The sequence below is a fragment of the Ornithorhynchus anatinus genome, chromosome 4 (genome assembly GCF_004115215.2).
Source record: "Ornithorhynchus anatinus isolate Pmale09 chromosome 4, mOrnAna1.pri.v4, whole genome shotgun sequence".
NCBI classification, from domain to species: Eukaryota; Metazoa; Chordata; class Mammalia; order Monotremata; family Ornithorhynchidae; genus Ornithorhynchus; species Ornithorhynchus anatinus.
The window spans coordinates 16,260,474-16,279,002 of record NC_041731.1 but is presented as its reverse complement, the minus strand read 5'-3'; the positions used below and the strand labels follow the sequence as shown (position 1 = coordinate 16,279,002).

The window sequence follows — 18,529 nt, the reverse complement described above, 5'->3', positions numbered from 1 at the left end:
TGGACTCTTAGAATCTTCCCAAAGGAACCTTATCACTTCCCCTCCCCTTAGCTTTCTAGCACCTTGTCACACCCGCCCTTCTGCCTCGAATTTCCTCCCCTTCCCAACTGCTAAACCATAGCTCCTACCATCTTCAAAACCTTTCTGTAATCCTATTCCTCCAGGCGGCTTTCCCAGATTAACTTTTTTCTCCCAGATAACAGTAATCACGATGGTATTTGTTAAGTGCTTACTATGTGCTAGACACTTTTCTTAGCACTGGGGTAGATGCAAGCTAATGGGGTTGGACACAGTCCCTGTTCCACCTGGGGCTCAGTCTTCCCATTTTACAGAGGAGGGAACTGAGAAATTAAGTGAGTTGCCCGAGGTCCCACAGCAAAAGTGGCGGGGTCAGAATTAGAACCCATGACCGTCTAACTCCCAGGCCCCTGCTCTGGTACCTCAGGGCTTATGTATTCTGAGTCACCCGTGCCACATCGCTCTCTACATACCAGACTATGTACTCTACTTAAGCACTGATTTATTTGGCTTACTTATGCATCTTTGCACTCTTATTCGAGCCATCTGTATCTCCTACCTATTTTGCATCTACCTCTGGCAGTTCATTATAAGGGCAGGCAATGGTGTCTTTAATGCTCTACTGGAGGAGCTAAGCAACCAGTACGGAAGGTCAATACTATTTGAAAAGTATTAGAACTGAGAGCTCCTTGTGGGACAGAATCTGCATTGTGTTCAACCTTTATTATTATTATTATTACAGATAATAGGCTCTGTGACCACCTATTTCCTTCCCTATCAAGCAATAACTACTAATAATAATAAAGAAGCAGCATGGCTCAGTGGAAAAATCCCGGGCTTAGGAGTCGGAGGTCATAGGTTCTAATTCTGGCGCCACCTCTCAGCTGTGTGACGTTGGGCAAGTCACTTTGCTTCTCTGGGCCTTGGTTCCCTCATGGGGATGAAGACTATGAGCCCCTCGTGGGACAATCTGATTACCCTGGATCTACCCCAGGGCTTAGAACAGTGCTCGACACATAGTAAGCGCTTAACAAATACCAACATTACTATTATTATAATTGAGGTATTTGTTAAACATGCTATGTGCCAAGCAGTGTACTAAATGCTGGGGTAGAAACAAGATGATCACATTATTCACTCATTTATTCGATCATATTTACTGAGCACTCACTGTGTGCAAAGCACTGTGCTAAGTGCTTGGGAGAGTACAGTATAACAACACAGTCCCTGTCCACAACGAGATCACAGTCTAGAGGGGGAGACAGATATTAATATAAATAAATGCCCCACAGGAGCTTCACACTCTTAATCCCCATTTTACAGATGAGGTAACTGAGGCCCAGGGCAGTTGACTTGCCCAAGGTCATACAGCAGGCATGTGGGGGAGCCCGAATTAGAACCCAGGTTCTCCTGAGCCCCAGGTCCATGCTCTATCCACTAAGCCACATTGTTTCTCAAAGACTTCTGCCTCCCCATCGGGGAATCGAAACCCAGTCTCCTGCATGACTGGTGGGGTAGCTGATATCGAAGCAAACGGAATATGAAAATGGCCAGATCACAGATGCTACTGATCATTCCAAATAAGAGCAGAGGAAACATTCTCTCAATTAATTTAGTTAATATTTTTCCCAAGTCTGCCACATGCTTCTGCATAACCACGTTATTCCATTTTAGATGGCCAGCGTCTAGTTGACAGAGACCATGTTTGGGAGGGGAAGTAGTGTGGCCTAGTGGAAAGAGCGAGCCCAATGACATGGTTCTTAATCCTGGCTCCGATGCTGGCTAACTGTGTGACCTTGGGCACGTCACTTAACTCCTCCATGTCTCAGTTTTCTTATCTGTAAAATGGGGTTCAACGGCTGGTTTCCCTCTTACTTAGGTGAGCTCCAGATAAGACAGGGACTGTGTTTAACCCAATTATCTCACGTCTACCCACCATTTGGTACAGTGCTTGGCACAGAGCAAACACTTAACAAATACCACAGTTATTAGTATTATTTTATTTGTCATAAAACTCAGTTCCCAGAATATGGGTCATTTTAATATTCTTCCACGATTAATTAAGCCTCCATCTCCAGTATGTCACTGTAGAAACCCTGCCATACCAACTCTCCTCCAAACATAAAAATATTTCCCATGTAGGGTAAGTGTTTTTCCAAATTTCTGAACCCATCTTGAAATGCCAAATTCTTCATGAAAAATCACTAAACTTACTGGATAGATGCTAGTTTACTGAAACCGGGGTTGCATAAAACTGGTTTTAAGGCCATACTGACATTCTCAAAATTAAATATCCAACCATTGCTCGGCATACAATTAAGCGTAGGCAAAGTCTGACAGGAAACCATCAGCTACATTTCTCATGACCACTAATGGTGTTCCAGTGACACAGCAGCGACAAACTGAAATTCCTGCAGTGCATCAAATATGTGTTTAAACACACATACATACACATGTTTGAAGAACAGTGGACTGAATGATTCGATCTGCTTAATGGCAAGCAATAAACCCACCACTTTCACTCGAACTGTCCTGATTTTTCTGAGCAACCGTTCCTGGCTACGTTACCCTGCTGATGTACCTAAATCCCTCTCCTACAAACTCCCAACTGCCTTTTTCCTCATTCCCCAGCACTGCCTCCCTAACCATCCATCACTCTGACACCACCCCAAAAGAACCATTTTCTTTTCGGTTTCCAGGTGTAATAACAGACATAGAAACTATGCGAGATACATCACGCTATCCACTGCTGTCTTTCATCTTCTTATTGGTCCAACTCAAGTGGTCCAACTCAAGTTGCAAACTCATTCAGAAAGAAACATGACCTACACTGGATGCCCAAAAACCATGCTGCTAACACTCAAAGATTAATTCACAGGCAGAGTGTGTTGCAAATGCTTCCGAGAAATGAGTCTCAAAATGATCAAGCCTATTGGTCACTAGAACAACTTTGGCATCTGTACAAAAATTAGAAATCAGGATTTCATTTAAGAAAAGAGCTGTGGAATTAGCAAATCTGAGCAGCAATTATAATCAATACTCGACTATTTTTGTTAGTCTGTAAACCAGTGGGAAAATGTTTGGCTAAATTAAAAAACTCTATGCGACCACCACAAAAAACAAATGGTCCTCTGCAATGAAGTGTTGGAGACACTTAAATTTGGCCCCAACGGGCATGTAAACATACCTACTGGCATGTTTATTTTATTTGATAGCCATGCACACTCAATTGATGAGATCATATTGATGAACTCTGTTATGGTTTCACAAACCAATGTGAGACTGTTAAAACTAATTTGCCTCTGTCAGTATAGGAACAGGTAACTTTTTGTATCAACCAACATAATTAAAAAAAAACCACACTCTCCCTCTCCCTCCCCCCAGACACAAACACTTAGAAAAGATTCTATCCACACATGAGAAGGTGGATGAAAAGGCATTTGCGGGGAACTGAGAATCCTTTCCATAATTCATAATGTGGGCATCTACAGACTGTTTACTTGCTTTGATGTCTGCCTCCCCACTTCTAGACCCCATTGTTGTGTAGGGATTGTCTCTATTTGTTGCTGAATTGTACTTTCCAAGGACTTAGTACAGTGTTCTGTCCACAATAAGCACTCTTTAAATGCGAGTGCATGAATGAATGTTCTTTACCATGCTGCTGGATGCATTAGACAAATGGCCATATGCTGTGTTTAATAAAATTAAGACACTTTAGAAGAAACCAAAGGAGAGAAGAACAAAGCAATCTGCACGTTAATGTTTCTTCAGCTTTCTCAAAAGTGAAGACAACAGTGATTTACTATTATGGTTTGAAAAACATGCTTCTAGTACAAGAACGTTTTTGAAGTTTCAATGCAGAGTACACTTTTATGGTGATATAATAAATTTCAAACGAGGTTGAACACAGTCCCTGTTCCACATGGGGCTCACAGTCTTAATTCCCATTTTACAGTTGAAAAAAAAGAGGCACAGAGAAGTTAAATGACTTCCCCAAGGTCCCGCAGCAGACAAGTGATGGAGCCAGAATTAGAACCCAGATACTTCTGACTCCCAGGCCCGTACTCTAATCACCAAGCCATGTTACTGTTAAAAGTGAGGGGTTTTGAATGGAACCTTTTTAGCAGTGTCCAATCAAATGAAAGCCACGGTAACTTGGAGTATCCGAATAAACCATGTTTATTCCAGTCGTGCAAGAGTTCAAAACGCCAACATTTTCTCACAGGGGTCTTGTCCATCGAGCCCTAGCTAATATCCTAGAGCAGAAAACAGCAGAAAGCAGTGTGTCACCGGGAGCCGTTTCAACTCCTGGCTCCCCAAGGAATCCATTTAAGACACAGTAATTCATCTACTCATACTTAGCGTGCATATCAACACCTCGATTGTGAAATGAGGGTTGAGACTGGATGAGGCTTGCTTTGTTTTCAGGTGGTAAAGTTCTCTCATTTCCCTGCAAGAGATTGGCCCAGCAAGAAGCCAGGAGGAGGTGACAGCTATGTAGGTGCATTTAGAAGGCTCAGTGCAGGAATCTAAATTGCATCTAATTGTTGGGGGCAGAAGCTAGAAAAGCAGAGAGCAGAGCTGCTGACTACACCAAGATCCGCTGGAGAGACAGACAGTAATTTGAATTGGCCGGCTTTTTGAGAGCTCTTTTCAGAAAGCAAAATGGCTTGGGGGGTAGGAGGGAGGGAGGGAAACTCTCTGAAGAAACTTGCCAAGTGATTCAACTACTAGGCTATAAAATATGCTTGCTGAACCAAAAGTACAAGACCTAAAAGTCCAACACCGACAACTTTATTCAAATAATGCTCAGCTGCAGCCAGAGATTATCGACATGGCCCCAGAGCATCAGTCTAGAATGACCAAGAATCGTACCAGAAACACCCTGCCGTGAGAGGTTGATGCTAAAAATACTAACACTACTTACTACTAATAATAATAACGCTTGTTAAGCACTTATGTGTCACACACTGTACTAAGCACTGGGGTGGATAAAGATAATCAGGCCCCACATGGAGCTCGCAGTCTAAGTAGGAGGGAGAAAGGGTATTGAAACCCCATTTTGCAGATGAGGGAACTGAGACACAGTGACTTGCCCAAGGTCACACAACAGGCAAGTGGAGGAGCCAGCATTAGAACCCTGGTCCTCCGACTTCCAGACCTATCCTCTTTCCACTAGGCTACACTGCTTCTCATCGATATTTAAAAGGATCAACTAGCTAATCAATGATATTTACCGAGCACTAGCCGTGTGCAAAATACCGTACTCAGTGTTTGGAAGAGTACAATCAAAGTGGTAGCCACAATCCCTGCCCACAAGAAGTTTACAGGAATGAAATCCCCTAGAATCTTTTTAGAGAGGGGTCTGGGGAGAAAGTGCCGCATGAAGGATCCAATATTAGCCAGGCTCCATTGTGGTCATTGACCGTCCTTAGTTTTACCTAACTGTCAACAACATCACCATCATCATCATCACTATTTAACAGATGTCTAATTAAGAGAGTCAGCACACACTAAACTGTTGGGTAGAGCATATTAAAAGTAAACGAGAAGTCGTAGTTAAGGACCCTGGCCATTCAGAAAGTGTGTGACATAATACAGATTCTGGTCAATGAAATGAGCCTGCAGCAATTAGCTCTCTTCTAATGCAGCAATCTATTTAATGGATCAATGGGGTTTTACTATTCGTGATGTTAATTCATGGTATTTGTTAAGTGCTTATTAGGTGCCAGGCACCGTATTAAGGGTGGGGTAGATATGGGCTAATCAGGTTGGACCCAATCCATTTCCAATTGTAGTTGTTGAGCGCTTACTGTGTGCAGAGCACTGTACTAAGTGCTTGGAAAGTACAATTCAGCAACCAAGATAGACAATCCCTGCCCTCAACGGGCTCAAAGTCTAGAAAGGGGGAGATGATGATGATGATGAGGTATTTGTTAAGCACTTACTTTGTGCCAAGAACTTTTCTAAGCTCTGGAATAGATACAAGGTCATCAGGTTGTCCCACTCGGTGCTCACAGTCTTCATCCCCATTTTACAGATGAGGGAACTGAGGGACTGAGAAGTTGAGTGATTTGCCCAAGGTCACACCACAGATATATGGCAGAGTTTGAATTAGAACTCAAGTCCTCTGACCCCCAGGCCTGTGCTCTCTCCACTAAGCCAGGCTGTTTCTCCAAGGTTTAGCAAGGGCCAAGGTTATTACCTTGTGTAAGCTTCAACTACAACTCTGAATTATATTCCATTATCAGGTATATCAACAGCCTGATTTTGGTCGTTGCTGATGATTATAATTTTGACAACTGACTTTGAGGCTTTCCATTTAAGACAATGGCAATTTGTCCTTCACAATTTTATTGTCGGCAGAGGAATAGATTAAGCATATTCCTACACTTCACAAATTCTTAGAGAACACCAAATGCACAGATTCACTTACGATCAAGTTCAGATCAAAAAGTTACTTTTCGTTTTAACTATCTTAGAACAAGACTAATTGTAAATGTATTTGGGGCAATTTATCACCACTGTACTTGAGAAATGTTTCTCCCTAGAAGCTGGGCCGATTAGGCAAGGCAGAATGAGTGGCAACTTCCAAATTACAGGAACTGTGAAACGAAATTTTTCCATTAACTTGCAGTGCTCTTTTAAGTGTGTTGAACCAGGTGCTGTGAACAGCATTTGACTAGCTTGCTCACTTACCTCACTTGATATACAGCCAATGCTAGATTTATGAAAGGATAATGACTGATAGCTTCTATAAATAATAGGCTTTTTATATATTTAAGCAAAAGCTCAGGATGCTTTTAAGTAATACCATGATTTTTTCTGAACACTCTAATGGAAGTTCTCATAGCCATCAGATAAAGCATGTATAATACCTGTCTACAAATTCTTGGTGAAATCTCATGCTTTAAAGAAACACTAAATAGTCTCAATCTAGCCTAAACCCACCATCCTACAGTCTGTCGGTAATGTTTTTTTTTTTCCCCCATTTCTAAATTTAGCCAAATTTGCCATCCAAGTTGCTTTGGGTTTTGAAAATCAGAGCCATGTGTCGGTTATTTTTTTTGTTTGTTTTGCAGTTTCCCAACTTCCCTCAGATCAAGTGAAGGCAGTTCTCAAACTTTTCAAAGAGAATCTAGTTAGGAAGCAGTTAGATCTAACGAGGGAACCCAAGCGCAATTGTACCAGAGCTTTCTAAGCCACTCCATCTCCAACCCATACAGTCCAGGTTTGTTAAACGTACTAAATCACTCACTCAACAGTATTTACTAAGCATTTAATGTGTGCACAGCACTATACTAAGCACTTGGGAGAGTACAATAGAACAGAATTGTTACATTCCCTGCCCACAACAAGTTTTTAGTCTAGAGGAAGATATCCGACATCCCATGACAAAGTACATACAGTTTTACCCATGAAATTTCCCTTCTTGACTTCCGCTCTCCCTCAAACTGTGCCTCATCCGATTATCTCCCATCTTCCCCAGCACCTGGGACATCATCAACACTTAATAAATACCATGACTGATGAAATGCCAACCAGCACCATCTAACCCCACTCACGAACATCAGTGAAAAACATCAGCAAAATCACACAATCCTCCCCCTGCTCGCCCAAAATGCCCTCTTCTCTCCTCTCCTGCCCGCTTTCTGAAAGAAACTCACCCGCTGCTGGAGCCGTTCCCTAGAATGCTTATGCATTCTTCTGCTCTCCAGGGTAAAAGCAAACAACTTCATGGTTGCCATCTTTAGGAACGCTTGCTTTTAAGAACAAGTAGTTTTTAAAGTGAGAATCTTCAGCCAGGAGTTTCCCAAGCTTCTGCTCCAACCCAGCGGGAACACACACACACACACACATACACACACACACACACACACTGGGACAACCCCCTCAACCCACCCCCCATCCCCAGCAGCTGCCCTTCAGGTGGGAGAGGCCCCAAACCTTTGATAATTATGACTCCAGAGGCACAGACCCCCTTTCAAGATTTCTTTTTTATGGGCAAAGGAAATGCCCTACTTTGACCCCTTCATATGGGAAACCCAACAGAAAAAGTTCAATTAAGTGATGACTGAAAGAGCCCTTTATGGTGACGTGCACAAAACCTGTGCAGAGCCGACATAAGAATCCATTTCTGCAGGAGTGCATCAGAATAAGCGATGTGGCTAAAATCAAAGCCTGCCAAGAGCAAAATCACTGAGTATCTTTCTTCTATCCAACACATTATTCATTTTTCGTTTTCCCCTCAATCCCTCATTCCACCACTATAGTCCAGGACCAAGCCAGCGCACACACACAAACACATACACCAAAAAAAAAAAGGGTGGAGAGTTACTTTCAATAAAGTAACCACACACTCTCCCAGCAACACTTCAAGGTAAAGAAAAAAGGAGGAAAAAAGTGCATTTGTTCACTCAAATGGAATGGCAATTTGGCAGGCACAAGCGTCCATTTTTCTCAGATTTCGATCCTCCGCAAGAACGCTGACTGAGGGAAATCTATATTTTAAAAAGGGCTGTAGGTTTCAGTATCAAAAAAACTTTTAACATTGCTCAGTACTCTTGAGAAATGGACCATTATCTACCAGTAATCTAAACACCTTATCAAATTGGTAATCTGAAATGGTACTGGGAAAATGATTGTGCAGAAGTGCTTATGTACTTTTTTCTTCTTAATTGGCTAAAACAAATAAACTGGATTTTGTTAAGGTAGGTTTAAAATACTATGCCTATTTGCTAGATTTTACCTAGATTTTCCTATTCTGAATTTTTAATCTTACGGTCTTCTTCTCGGCTCAAACAACACAAGCTTCAGGACTATTTAAATGGTTCATTCATCCACTCAATCGTATTTATTAAGTGCTTAATGAGTGCAGAGCACTGTACTAAGCATTCGGGAAAGAAAAATACAACAATAAATGGTGACAATTCCTGCCCATGACGAGCTCACACTTCTGAGATTGAAATTCCATTTTCAAACCTTAAATCTATTAATTACATTTAAGAGCCTTTCATTGGATACATTTTACATCCTGGCCCCTCTACCAGTTCAAGCCTGCCTGTCCCAAACCCAGTGCTAACGTTCAAGTCTGACCCCAAGGAGGATTACCAGGACACATTCAGAGGAGATTTTGTGGACTCCTTTGAGTCATTCATTCATTCATTCATTCAATAGTATTTATTGAGAGCTTACTATGTGCAGAGCACTGTACTAAGCGCTTGGGATGAACAAGTCGGCAACAGACAGAGACAGTCCCTGCCGTTTGACGGGCTCACGGTCTAATCGGGGGAGACGGACAGACAAGAACAATGGCAATAAATAGAGTCAAGGGGAAGAACATCTCGAAAAAAAATGGCACTAAATAGAATCGAGGCGATGTACATTTCATTAACAAAATAAATAGGGTAACGGAAATATATACAGTTGAGCGGACGAGTACAGTGCTGAGGGGATGGGAAGGGAGAGGGGGAGGAGCAGAGGGAAAGGGGGAAAAGAGGGTTAAGCTGCGGGGAGGTGAAGGGGGGGTGGTAGAGGGAGTAGAGGGAGAAGAGGAGCTCAGTCTGGGAAGGCCTCTCGGAGGAGGTGAGTTTTAAGTAGGGTTTTGAAGAGGGGAAGAGAATCAGTTTGGCGGAGGTGAGGAGGGAGGGCGTTCCGGGACCGCGGGAGGACGTGGCCCGGGGGTCGACGGCGGGACAGGCGAGACCGAGGGACGGTGAGGAGGTGGGCGGCGGAGGAGCGGAGCGTGCGGGGTGGGCGGTGGAAAGAGAGAAGGGAGGAGAGGTAGGAAGGGGCAAGGTGATGTAGAGCCTCGAAGCCTAGAGTGAGGAGTTTTTGTTTGGAGCGGAGGTTGACAGGCAACCACTGGAGTTGTTTAAGAAGGGGAGTGACAGGCCCAAATCGTTTCTGCAGGAAGATGAGCCGGGCAGCGGAGTGAAGAATAGACAGGAGCGGGGCGAGAGAGGAGAAAGGGAGGTCAGAGAGAAGGCTGACACAGTAATCTAGCCGGGATATAACGAGAGCCCGTAGCAGTAAGGTAGCCGTTTGGGTGGAGAGGACAGGGCGGATCTTGGCGATATTGTAAAGGTGAAACCGGCAGGTCTCGGTAACGGATAGGATGTGTGGGGTGAACGAGAGAGATGAGTCAAGGATGACACCGAGATCGCGGGCCCGAGAGACGGGAAGGATGGTCGTGCCATCGACGGTGATAGAGAAGTCTGGGAGAGGACCGGGTTTGGGAGGGAAGATGAGGAGCTCAGTCTTGCTCATGTTGAGTTTTAGGTGGTGGGCCGACATCCAGGTGGAGACGTCCTGGAGGCAGGAGTCACAGAGAAGCATCACAGTCCACTAAAAAGAGCACGGGCCTGCCAGATGCGAGACCTGGGTTCTAATCACAGCTCTTCCACTTGCCTATTGTGTGACCTTGGGCAAGATGCTTAACAATTCAGTGTTTCCTCATCTGTAAAATGGGGAGTAAATTCCCATCTCCCTCCCCTTTAGATGGTGAACCCTGGCTGGGGAGAGACTGTGGCTTAACTATATCGCATCTGCCCCGGCACCTCGGTAGACAATAAGCACTTCACAACGACCACGATGAGTTTAGTGCGTTTGGTGTCAATCAACCACACCAGTCCATCAAGGGGGAGGATCAGGCCTGCACTAGAGCACAGTACATGGGCTGAGGATTTGCAACTACTGCGAAACAGACTCGTAGCGCAAACCAGGGAAGTCGGAGTATCTGGGCTGACCCAAACTGGAACATTTGTAGGAGGAGGGGGCGGTAAGAAGCTAGCAGCTTGCCTTCCATTCATTCTTTCATTCATTCTGTCGTATTTATTGAGCACTTATTGTGTGCAAAGCACTGTATCCCGGCTCGGCCACTTGTCAGCTGTGTGACTTTGGGCAAGTCACTTAACTTCTCTGTGCCTCAGTGACCTCATCTGTAAAATGGGGATTAAGACTGTGAGCCCCACGTGGGACAACCTGATTCCCCTGTGTCTACCCCAGCGCTTAGAACAGTGCTCGGCACATAGTAAGCGCTTAACAAATACCAACATTATTATTATAAGCACTTGGAAAGTACAATTCGGCAACTGAGAGAGACAATCCCTACCCAACAACGGGTTCACGGTCTAGAAGGGGGAGTCAGTGGCAGGCCCCACGCTGGACTCTTCCACCGGCTACTTGAGTCACCTTAAGAGTTGGACCAATGAGATGAACTGAATTGGGGCTGGCAGAGGTTTCCTTAGAATAAACACTTGTGAGTAAAGTCCTTGTTCATCGATTCATTTGCGATGATAGGAGAAATTCTGTCCATCTCGAAGCCAAATGTCAATTTTTTTTTCATTCCTAGTAATAATAATAATTTTGTTATTTAAGTACTTTAATATGTGCCAAGTACTGTACTAAGCCTTGGGATAGACACGAGGTATCAGGTGAGAGACAATCCTTGTCCTCCATGGGGCTTACAGCTAAATAGGAGGGGGAACAGGTATTTAACCCTCATTTTACAGAGGAGAAAACTGAGGCAGAGAGAAGCTAAGTGACTTGCTCAAGGTCACACATCAGGTAGATGGCACAGCCAGGATTAGAACCCCAATCCTCTGATTTCCAGGCCCAGGCCATGCTGCTTCTCTGAAATCCTGAAATCTAAATCACCAAGCAGAACAGGGATCATTTTCTTGGATAGGACTGTGCTTTCTGAATGAGCAGATGTGTCACCACATAATGGAAAATTCTGTTCTCAAGGCTGAGAGCCCTAGCTGGGAATCTGTGAATCAGCCCAGCAACACAAAGGTATCACTGTAGGAAACAAAAGATGTGACTCAAGGCTGCATTTTCTGTTTACTGTGGTATTTTGGAGAATTTCCTAGATCTCAAGATATACACAAGATCTCAGGGACATAAAAATCAACATCAAACAGAATAATCCCCAAGATGGCTGTTTGTATAACCTTCCCACAACAATCTTTGATCCTTTCACGTCCAAGGGCGACCAAAAGAATACGATATACCAAATACCCCAGTTATTACCTAGCTAATTGAATGAGATATTAGCCCCATTAAGACCTGTTAGGATCTACAACTTTATTTTTCCAATCTTTTGTTAGGTTTGCCCCAGGCAGACACAATCACTGCAGCGGAGTGAGATTGAGGGCTCCTGATGGCCCTGTCCCTGCAGACTCCTTGGACATCCATGGAAAATGGTTGTCCCTCGTCATGAAAGATGGACATGTCCTCCAGTGCTCCAAAACCGCTGACGGGTGGGGAGACTGGAAAAGCAGCATGGCCTAGGGAATACAGCATGGGCCTGGGAGTCAGAAGGACCTGGGTTCCAACCCCAGCTCTACCACTTGTCTGCTGGGTGGCCCTGGGCAAGTCACTTCACTTCTCTCACCCATAAAATGGGGCCTAAGACTGTGAACCCCAAGTGGGACATGGACTGTGTCCAACCTGATTAGCCTGTATTTACCCCAGCGCTTAGTACAGGGCCTGACTTACTGTTCATCCTTACCAAATACCACAAAAAAACCCCTGGTTGTATGTCTCGCTGACAATTTCCGGCATACCGTGGCCATGAAAATGCAGTAATATGAATTTACTGACCCCTTGTCAATCAGGAGCCAGCATAAGGATAACTGGCTGCTCAGAATACAGGACAGAGAGGAAGCACGGGGGAGAGGAGGAGAAACAGAGTCCAGAAGAAACTCATGTTCAGGCTAGCAATGGGACAGGCTAGCAGCCAATGCAGTAGTTACAGCAGCAACAAGAAGTTAGAATAACTTCAGCAAGAGCTCAGACAACAACAGACCTCCATGGCGAAAAGCAAGCAGGCCAGGGTCACTCCATTAATGGTATTTCTTGAGTTCTGTGTGCACAGCATTGTACTAAGCACTTGGGAAAGTACTATACAATAAAGTGGTAGATCTGATACCCGCCTCAAGGAGCTAACAATCTAGTGGGCGACAGACTGACCAAAGTGGTGAGGCTGGGAATGAAAAAATAAAAGAAGCCCTGGGCCACGGGTTTGAGATCATGAGGCTCACGGCTAGTCCTTTTCTTTCTTTGCAAATTATTAAAAACCTAACCTGTAAAAACCAGAAGGCACAGTGCACTCTTCCTCAGCTTCCTCTTTCTGAGTCTTATTCACGTGTTTCCGATCTTGAAATGATAAGACCGTTCAAAACAGTTCCTTTCTTCCCGGGACTCTGACCTGCAAAGGGTAAATGAGTCTTAATGCCAGGGCTCTAAGTTTCTGCTAGAAAATGTAACATCAGGAAAATAAAAACCCTGAGTTACTGGATTAAATCCCTGGACCCAAGAAGCAAATCCAGAGAAATTTAGGTTCTTGTCCCCTAAGAGAATACAAACACTATGAAATACAACCACCTCAGCAGAGAGTATGGACACTGCAGCTAATTGGCTTCACTAGTGGCTTAGTGGATAGAACACAGGCCTGGAAGTGAGAAGGACCTGAGTTCTAATCCCAGCTCTGCCACGTGTCTGCTGAGTGACCTTGGGCAAGTCACTTCACTTCTCTGGGCCTCAGTTACCTCAACTGTAAAATGGGGACTAAAAATGTGAGCCCCATGTGGGAGAAGGACTGTGTCCAACCTGATAAACTTGTATTTACCCCAAGCACTTAGAACAGTGCTTGGCACATAGGAAGCGCTTAACAAGTGACATAATTATTATTAACCCCAAGCGTCCATCTTAGTCAGAAAACCAGAGAGCTGCCAGGGACCTTGGGAGAAGAGGCCCCCTCAGATACAGTCATGTTGTTATTCTAAAGGAAATTAGAGGAACGAGTTAGGATTATAATGGTCACTCTAACTAGTTCCCAGTGAGCTCCTTGCAGGGTAGACGCGCTGTCTATGCCTAGAAATGGTTCATCTGTAATCTCATATAAACTCATGGACTGGTGAAGGCCAGACCGGCTTCAAAATCATTACTGGAAAATTCCAGCCTGAACACTAAAGCTGTTGGGGGCAAGGAGGCTGAGAGTTCAGGACTTGATAATGCTCCTTGTTTCCTCTGCCATTCTCCTTCCTGGCTCCTCACGGCTTCTTGCTTGCTCCTAGTTCCAAGCAAGTAAATAGCCACCTGGAGCCAGACCAGGCCACTCAGGCGCTAGCCCATCAGATTAGCCCCGCTTTTCTGATGGGCTAGTCCAGCTGTTTTGCCTGTACGTGAACATTCAGAAAAGGCTACGGAAGACTAGAAGGAGGTGAAAAGCACAGGGAGCACTTCAGCAGCCTCCAAATCCCCTCCATGGAAACTCTGGAAATCTGATTAGGCCCTCTGAGTCGCTGGGCCGTGCCCAAGAAACGGCCACTTTGAAATCCTGCCCCCATAGTCAGGAATTACAAAAACCTTCCACACCTGCTTCAAGGTGGCAGTCTAATCCAACATTCAAGGAAACACTCTTCTCCCACTATGCACCACAAAATGTCTTTCACACAAGAATCGCCACCCTGCTGCATTCTAGGAGCTGTTCACCATGCTGCTTAATCATCAGCGTGTCAGATACCACTCCGATTTCCAATTTAAGGGCTTAATTTGAAATGAAAGGGATGCTAGGGTTCAATTGCTGAAAGTCTTCACTTGAGATTTATACTACTTTTTCGTGCACGGTGGTACTGTGGTTAACTTAATCAAAGACAATAAGACCACTGAGATTATCAACTACCAGTACAGAGGTGCCATAGCTACAAACCGCTAATTTACCTTATGTCAGGACTGAGTCCCAGCACGGCCAAACATAAATTAAACTTGTATCAGTTTCAATAATAATAAAAATGACAATAATAATATTTGCTAAGAGCTTACTATTTGTCAAGCACTGTACTATGCACTGGGGTAGATCCAAGATAATCAGGATGGACACAGTTCCTCATTGGGCTCACAGTCTAAGCAGAAGGGAGAAAGGTATTACATCTCCATTTTACAGATGAGAAAACTGCAGTACAGAAGTTACGTGACTTCCTCAAGGTCATACGGCAAGTGGTGGAACCAGGAGTGGCACCCAAGTCCCCGGAGCTCCAGCCCTTTGCGCTCTCCATGAGGCCACACTGCTCCCCATTTTTCCACAGTTTTTAATATCGTGGATTTCCCCCACAAAATCTTTCCTCCCTCCTCCAACAGTGGCGTAGGTGTGAACCAAAGGCTGACAGGGAAATTCCGTGGAGGGCATGTCCCGATGGGCCTAACCGAGTCTTGAAGATATCCATTCATTCATTCATTCATTCAATAGTCTTTATTGAGCACTTACTATGTGCAGAGCACTGTACTAAGCGATTGGAATGTACAAATCGGTAACAGGCAGAGACAGTCCCTGCGCCCTCTGACGGGCTCACAGTCTAATCGGGGGAGACAGACAGACAAGAACAATAGCAATAAATAGAATCGAGGGGATGAACATCTCACTAAAACAATAGCAAATAAATAGAATCAAGGTGGCGTATATCTCATTAACAAAATAAATAGGGTAATGAAAATATATACAGTTGAGCGGATGAGTACAGTGCTGAGGGGAGGGGAAGGGAAAGGGGGAGGAGCAGAGGGAAAGGGGGGAAAAGAGGGCTTAGCTGAGGGGAGGTGAAGGGGAGGGAGCAGAGGGAGCAGAGGGAAAAGGGGGAGCTCAGTTTGGGAAGGCCTCTTGGAGGAGGTGAGCTCTAAGTAGGGTTTTGAAGAGGGGAAGAGAATTAGTTTGGCGGAGGTGAGGAGGGAGGGCATTCCAGGACCACGGGAGGACATGGCCCAGGGGTCGACGACAGGATAGGCGAGAACGGGGGACAATGAGGAGGTGGGCGGCAGAGAAGCGGAGTGTGCGGGGTGGGCAGTAGAAAGAGAGAAGGGAGGGGACCTGGGGTGGCTGGGCATTTGATTATACCCTACCACTCCAGGACAGGTTTGGCTACCGCGGAGCCACTCTGTACAGGGGCTGGCTTCCCAAGAGCTCTGATGGAAAAAGGTCGTCAAAAGCAAATCACAATGCAAGAGAATCTGGGAAAACAGGGGCAGATTGATGCACTGGCATGAATACCTATCATTTCAAGACCTCGGGATGCAACAAATGAAGGTGTTGGGGATCATCAAACTGTTCACGGTGAAAACAATACATGAACCTAAATTAAAATTTCCTAGAAGTCAGAGGAATGAAAGAGGTGAAACCAAACATTGTCACATGTCAGAGTCTTAATCCCCATTTTACAGATGAGGTAACTGAGAGGTTAAGTGATTTGCCCAAGGTCACACAGCAGACAAGTGGCAGAGCCGGGATTAAAAGCCAGGTCCCCTGAATCCCAGGCCCCTTCTCTTTCTACTAGGACACGCTGCTTTGGAATCAATGATATTGACTGTAAACACAACCCTGCTCACAAGAAGCTTAGAGGAGAGACTTCCTATACTTACAGCACATGAAGAAATGGCAAATAATTTCTGCCCCCAAGGACCTAGCAATCTAATATTTTCCTTTAGCCTGCCTTTTTTGTTATTTGTTAAGTGTCTTACTATGTGCCAGGTAATATACTAAGCACTGGGTTAGAGACAAGTTAATCAGGTTGGCTACAGACCCTATCTCACACAAGGCTCACAGTCTTAATCTTACAGATGAGGTAACTGAGGCCCAGAGAAGTGAACTGACTTGCCCAAGGTCACACAACAGACAAGTGGCGGAGCCAGAATTAGAACCTACGTCCTTCTGCCTCCCAGGTCTGTGCTCTATCTGGTAGGCCACACCACGCTGCTTCTCCACAGTGCCTTCCATCTGAATTCATTCATTCATTCAATCGTATTTATTGAGCGCTTACTGTGTGCAGAGCACTGTACAAAGTACTTAGAAAGTACAATACAGCAATAAATAAAGCTATATCGTTCCCCAAAGAAGTCAATGGCCAAACCGGGAAACAGTTAAGAAGTTTGAATGACCCTCTTCTGATGACAGCTTTCATGTAGTAAAGGCTGTTTCAAAGCTGGAAGGACGGGCGAAAAGCTGTGAGCCCTTCTCCAGGTATTAGTGCGGGGCCCTCCACATAGGGAAATCTCACTTTTAATCAGTTGATCTGGGTTTACTAATCTTTTCCAGGCTTTGGGTGTCAGTTGCAAATGTCAGAGCGCTTTAAAAAGAGAAACCACAGGACTTCGGGTCAAAATCTGCTTGGATTTCCATTTTTCACCGTGACCCTGCTTGTTTCCAAGGGCTTTTTAAGGGCACGGAGGCAAGATCAGCGGGGGAAAGCTAGGAAGCTTTCCTCTGGGAAGCCAAAATGACTATCATCTTTGGGACTTGGGCAAAATTCCCAAAATGAAACTTTAAAAAAAAAAAATCTTAATTTGGTGCTTCAGAATCAAAATTTAAACACAATGGCAAAAACAAATTTGGGGGTATATCAGAAAGAACCTGCTTTTACATAAATTTATTTCCACTTATCAACACTTGTCAGCAACAGTCATAATACATTTGGTGGTACTGAGCTCCAGTATGATTTGCAATAACCCCTGGGGAGGCAACACAATTTCCAATAAATTCAAAATTTGCCCTTGCCTTTTCTAGAGGACTGAAACATCTGCATCCACGGGGCCCTAAGAAATGGATTCTGGTAGGGCGTCCTGCTCTCCTGTAACAAAGGGGTAGCATTTTTGTAGACCTAACCTTAAGGAAAATCTTTCACTTTAGAACTTTCCTCCGGGGCAACTTCAAGAGTGTCCATTTCGCGCCTTCTTCCAACACCCTGCCATATTGTACCCAAAGAGATATGTATCAGCTGAACATAGGGCCCTGATTCTACCACCATGTTCGAGTCAGAATGTGCAGTGAAAATGCATTCTAGCAGAACTGAGTGTACCAAAGTTCCTTAGCAATGGGAAATTTTCAGTCACTTTCGAATCAATTAGACTGTACGCCTGTCGATTAGACTGTAAGCCTGTCAATGGGCAGGGATGGTCTCTATCTGTTGCTGAATTGTACATTCCAAGCGCTTAGTACAGTGCTCTGCACATAGTGAGTGCTCAATAAACACTACTGAATGAATGAACGAAACAAATCCAAGGAACAGTTTGCTTTTGATGGGGAAAGGCCTTACACAGTATGCCTCGACAGGAAAGGATTTTCTTGCTATTTCATGAACAGATTTTATAATGATTGCTTCTTAAGGACAAAATGCCTGTCTTCCTCTTTTCAATCAACTGTGTATCATGTCTAATGGACAGGTTCTAGGATGGTGGGTGCAATTTGAATCACTAGACTGTAAACTCTTCGTGGGCAGGGATCGTGCCTACCGATTCTATTGTAATGTACTCTCACAAGTACTGTAGTGCTCTGTACATAGTAAGCACTCAATAAATGCCATTGATTGACTGATTAGAAGGGAGCTAAGAGCTTCCAAGTTCCATAAAGCAGGGGTTGCATATTTTCAAAATCCCACATATGGGAAAATTCATGCTGTACTACTCAATCTAATGCCAGATCCATGTGAATCAGCCATTTCTTCCGACACTGCTGACATTAGAG

The 18,529-nt window shown here is 44.4% G+C and overlaps 1 protein-coding gene across 5 annotated transcripts in view; it reads right to left on the bottom strand.

Annotated features, from left to right (window-relative positions):
* TNS3 (tensin 3) overlaps positions 1-18,529 on the bottom strand; it is a 343,445-nt gene that overhangs the window by 278,428 nt on the left and 46,488 nt on the right. The gene's annotated exons all lie outside the window — the stretch shown is intronic.